The sequence below is a fragment of the Engystomops pustulosus genome, chromosome 9 (assembly GCF_040894005.1).
Source record: "Engystomops pustulosus chromosome 9, aEngPut4.maternal, whole genome shotgun sequence".
In the NCBI taxonomy this organism is placed as follows: domain Eukaryota; kingdom Metazoa; phylum Chordata; class Amphibia; order Anura; family Leptodactylidae; genus Engystomops; species Engystomops pustulosus.
In genome coordinates, this window is record NC_092419.1 from 106631427 (window position 1) to 106637519 (window position 6093).

Consider the following 6093-nt stretch of genomic DNA (forward strand, 5'->3'; position numbering starts at 1 on the left):
CAGAGAGATGACATCATCAGACACTATATACAGCGGGGGAGGACATCATCAGACACTATATACAGCAGCGGAGGACATCATCAGACACTATATACAGAGAGATGACATCATCAGACACTATATACAGCGGGGGAGGACATCATCAGACACTATATACAGTGTCTGATGATGTCCTCCGCTGCTGTATATAGTTTCTGATGATGTCCTCCCCCTCTGTATATATTGTCTGATGATGTTCTCCCCCTCTGTATATAGTGTATGATGATGTCATCTCCCTCTGTATATAGTGTATGTTGATGTCCTCCTCCTCTTTATATAGTGTCTGATGATGTCCTCTCCCTCTGTATATAGTGTCTGATGATGTCCTCCCCTCTGTATATAGTGTCTGATGATGTCCTCCCCCTCTGTATATAGTGTCTGATGATGTCCTCCCCCTGTGTATATAGTGTCTGATGATGTCCTCCCCCTGTGTATATAGTGTCTGATGATGTCCTCCCCCCTCTGTATATAGTGTCTGATGATGTCCTCCCCCTCTGTATATATTGTCTGATGATGTCCTCCCCCTCTGTATATAGTGTCTGATGATGTCCTCTCCCTCGGTATATAGTGTCTGATGATGTCCTCCCCCTCTGTATATAGTGTCTGATGATGTCCTCCCCCTGTGTATATAGTGTCTGATGATGTCCTCCCCCCTCTGTATATAGTGTCTGATGATGTCCTCCCCCTCTGTATATAGTGTCTGATGATGTCCTCCCCCCTCTGTATATAGTTTCTGATGATGTCCTCCCCCTCTGTATATAGTGTCTGATGATGTCCTCTCTCTCTGTATATAGTGTCTGATGATGTCCCCCCCTCTGTATATGGTGTCTGATGATGTCCTCCCCCTCTGTATATAGTGTCTGATGATGTCCTCTCCCTCTGTATATAGTGTCTGATGATGTTCTCCCCCTCTGTATATAGTGTCTGATGATGTCCTCCCTCTCTGTATATAGTGTCTGATGATGTCCTCCCCCTGTGTATATAGTGTATGATGATGTCCTCCCCCTCTGTATATAGTATCTGATGATGTCCTCTCCCTCTGTATATAGTGTCTGATGATGTCCTCCCCCTGTGTATATAGTGTATGATGATGTCATCTCCCTCTGTATATAGTGTCTGATGATGTCCTCCCCCTGTGTATATAGTGTATGATGATGTCATCTCCCTCTGTATATAGTGTCTGATGATGTCCTCTCCCTCTGTATATAGTGTCTGATGATGTTCTCCCCTCTGTATATAGTGTCTGATGATGTCCTCTCCCTCTGTATTTAGTATCTGATGATGTCCTCCCCCTCTGTATATATTGTCTGATGATGTCCTCCCCCTCTGTATATAGTGTATGATGATGTCATCTCCCTCTGTATATAGTGTATGATGATGTCCTCCTCCTCTGTATATAGTGTCTGATGATGTCCTCTCCCTCTGTATATAGGGTCTGATGATGTCCTCCCCTCTGTATATAGTGTCTGATGATGTCCTCCCCCTCTGTATATAGTGTCTGATGATGTCCTCTCCCTCTGTATATAGTGTCTGATGATGTCCTCCCCCTGTGTATATAGTGTCTGATGATGTCCTCCCCCTGTGTATATAGTGTCTGATGATGTCCTCCCCCCTGTGTATATAGTGTCTGATGATGTCCTCCCCCCTGTGTATATAGTGTCTGATGATGTCCTCCCCCTCTGTATATAGTGTCTGATGATGTCCTCCCCCTCTGTATATAGTGTCTGATGATGTCCTCCCCCTGTGTATATAGTGTCTGATGATGTCCTCCCCCCTCTGTATATAGTGTCTGATGATGTCCTCCCCCTCTGTATATATTGTCTGATGATGTCCTCCCCCTCTGTATATAGTGTCTGATGATGTCCTCCCCCTGTGTATATAGTGTCTGATGATGTCCTCCCCCCTCTGTATATAGTGTCTGATGATGTCCTCCCCCTCTGTATATATTGTCTGATGATGTCCTCCCCCTCTGTATATAGTGTCTGATGATGTCCTCCTCCTCTGTATATAGTGTCTGATGATGTCCTCCTCCTCTGTATATATTGTCTGATGATGTCCTCCCCCTCTGTATATAGTGTCTGATGATGTCCTCCTCCTCTGTATATAGTGTCTGATGATGTCCTCCTCCTCTGTATATAGTGTCTGATGATGTCCTCCCCCTCTGTATATAGTGTCTGATGATGTCCTCCCCCTGTGTATATAGTGTCTGATGATGTCCTCCCCCCTCTGTATATAGTGTCTGATGATGTCCTCCCCCTCTGTATATAGTGTATGATGATGTCCTCCCCCCTCTGTATATAGTGTCTGATGATGTCTTCTCCCGCTGTATATAGTCTCTAATGATGTCCTCACCCTGTGTATATAGTGTCTGATGATGTCCTCCCCCCTCTGTATATAGTGTCTGATGATGTCCTCCCCCTCTGTATATAGTGTCTGATGATGTCCTCCCCCTGTGTATATAGTGTCTGATGATGTCCTCCCCCCTCTGTATATAGTGTCTGATGATGTCCTCCCCCTGTGTATATAGTGTCTGATGATGTCCTCCCCCCTCTGTATATAGTGTCTGATGATGTCCTCCCCCCTCTGTATATAGTGTCTGATGATGTCCTCCCCCTCTGTATATAGTGTCTGATGATGTCCTCTCCCTCTGTATATAGTGTCTGATGATGTCCTCTCCCTCTGTATATAGTGTCTGATGATGTCCCCCCCTCTGTATATGGTGTCTGATGATGTCCTCCCCCTCTGTATATAGTGTCTGATGATGTCCTCCCCCTCTGTATATAGTGTCTGATGATGTCCTCTCCCTCTGTATATAGTGTCTGATGATGTTCTCCCCCTCTGTATATAGTGTCTGATGATGTCCTCCCTCTCTGTATATAGTGTCTGATGATGTCCTCCCCCTCTGTATATAGTGTATGATGATGTCCTCCCCCTGTGTATATAGTGTCTGATGATGTCCTCCCCCTCTGTATATAGTGTCTGATGATGTCCTCCCCCTCTGTATATAGTGTCTGATGATGTCCTCTCCCGCTGTATATAGTCTCTGATGATGTCCTCCCCCTGTGTATATAGTGTCTGATGATGTCCTCCCCCCTCTGTATATAGTGTCTGATGATGTCCTCCCCCTCTGTATATAGTGTCTGATGATGTCCTCCCCCTGTGTATATAGTCTCTGATGATGTCCTCCCCCCTCTGTATATAGTGTCTGATGATGTCCTCCCCCTCTGTATATAGTGTCTGATGAGGTCCTCTCCCGCTGTATATAGTCTCTGATGATGTCCTCCCCCTGTGTATATAGTGTCTGATGATGTCCTCCCCCCTCTGTATATAGTGCCTGATGATGTCCTCCCCCTCTGTATATAGTGTCTGATGATGTCCTCTCCCTCTGTATATAGTGTCTGATGATGTTCCCCCCTCTGTATATGGTGTCTGATGATGTCCTCCCCCTCTGTATATAGTGTCTGATGATGTCCTCTCCCTCTGTATATAGTGTCTGATGATGTCCTCTCCCTCTGTATATAGTGTCTGATGATGTCCTCCCCCTCTGTATATAGTGTCTGATGATGTCCTCTCCCTCTGTATATAGTGTCTGATGATGTCCTCCCCCTCTGTATATAGTGTCTGATGATGTCCTCCCTCTCTGTATATAGTGTCTGATGATGTCCTCCCCCTCTGTATATAGTGTATGATGATGTCCTCCCCCTGTGTATATAGTGTCTGATGATGTCCTCCCCCCTCTGTATATAGTGTCTGATGATGTCCTCCCCCTCTGTATATAGTGTCTGATGATGTCCTCTCCCGCTGTATATAGTCTCTGATGATGTCCTCCCCCTGTGTATATAGTGTCTGATGATGTCCTCCCCCATCTGTATATAGTGTCTGATGATGTCCTCCCCCTCTGTATATAGTGTCTGATGATGTCCTCCCCCTGTGTATATAGTGTCTGATGATGTCCTCCCCCCTCTGTATATAGTTTCTGATGATGTCCTCCCCCTCTGTATATAGTGTCTGATGATGTCCTCTCCCTCTGTATATAGTGTCTGATGATGTCCCCCCCTCTGTATATGGTGTCTGATGATGTCCTCCCCCTCTGTATATAGTGTCTGATGATGTCCTCCCCCTCTGTATATAGTGTCTGATGATGTCCTCTCCCGCTGTATATAGTCTCTGATGATGTCCTCCCCCTGTGTATATAGTGTCTGATGATGTCCTCCCCCATCTGTATATAGTGTCTGATGATGTCCTCCCCCTCTGTATATAGTGTCTGATGATGTCCTCCCCCTGTGTATATAGTGTCTGATGATGTCCTCCCCCCTCTGTATATAGTTTCTGATGATGTCCTCCCCCTCTGTATATAGTGTCTGATGATGTCCTCTCCCTCTGTATATAGTGTCTGATGATGTCCCCCCCTCTGTATATGGTGTCTGATGATGTCCTCCCCCTCTGTATATAGTGTCTGATGATGTCCTCTCCCTCTGTATATAGTGTCTGATGATGTCCTCTCCCTCTGTATATAGTGTCTGATGATGTCCTCCCCCTCTGTATATAGTGTCTGATGATGTCCTCTCCCTCTGTATATAGTGTCTGATGATGTCCTCCCCCTCTGTATATAGTGTCTGATGATGTCCTCCCTCTCTGTATATAGTGTCTGATGATGTCCTCCCCCTCTGTATATAGTGTATGATGATGTCCTCCCCCTGTGTATATAGTGTCTGATGATGTCCTCCCCCCTCTGTATATAGTGTCTGATGATGTCCTCCTCCTCTGTATATAGTGTATGATGATGTCCTCCCCCTGTGTATATAGTGTCTGATGATGTCCTCCCCCCTCTGTATATAGTGTCTGATGATGTCCTCCTCCTCTGTATATAGTGTATGATGATGTCCTCCCCCTGTGTATATAGTGTCTGATGATGTCCTCCCCCCTCTGTATATAGTGTCTGATAATGTCCTCCCCTCTGTATATAGTGTCTGATGATGTCCTCTCCCTCTGTATATAGTGTCTGATGATGTCCTCCCCCTGTGTATATAGTGTCTGATGATGTCCTCCCCCCTCTGTATATAGTTTCTGATGATGTCCTCCCCCTCTGTATATAGTGTCTGATGATGTCCTCTCCCTCTGTATATAGTGTCTGATGATGTCCCCCCCTCTGTATATGGTGTCTGATGATGTCCTCCCCCTCTGTATATAGTGTCTGATGATGTCCTCTCCCTCTGTATATAGTGTCTGATGATGTCCTCTCCCTCTGTATATAGTGTCTGATGATGTCCTCCCCCTCTGTATATAGTGTCTGATGATGTCCTCTCCCTCTGTATATAGTGTATGATGATGTCCTCCCCCTCTGTATATAGTGTCTGATGATGTCCTCCCTCTCTGTATATAGTGTCTGATGATGTCCTCCCCCTCTGTATATAGTGTATGATGATGTCCTCCCCCTGTGTATATAGTGTCTGATGATGTCCTCCCCCCTCTGTATATAGTGTCTGATGATGTCCTCCTCCTCTGTATATAGTGTATGATGATGTCCTCCCCCTGTGTATATAGTGTCTGATGATGTCCTCCCCCCTCTGTATATAGTGTCTGATGATGTCCTCCTCCTCTGTATATAGTGTATGATGATGTCCTCCCCCTGTGTATATAGTGTCTGATGATGTCCTCCCCCCTCTGTATATAGTGTCTGATAATGTCCTCCCCTCTGTATATAGTGTCTGATGATGTCCTCTCCCTCTGTATATAGTGTCTGATGATGTCCTCCCCCCTCTGTATATAGTGTCTGATGATGTCCTCCTCCTCTGTATATACTGTAGTGTCTGATAATGTCCTCAAGCGACACTTTTTAAAAAAAAAAAACTTCCGGGTTTTTTCTGAATCCGTCGGGTTTTCCGACGGCCACGCCCCCCGATTTCCATCGCGTGCATGCCGGCGGCGTTGCGCCACAATCTGATCGCGTGCGCCAAAAACCCGGGGCAATTCGGCGCAAATCGGAAAAATTTGTGAAAACCGACAGTAAAAAAGCAATTCCGGGCCCTTAGTAAATGACCCCCATCATCTGAT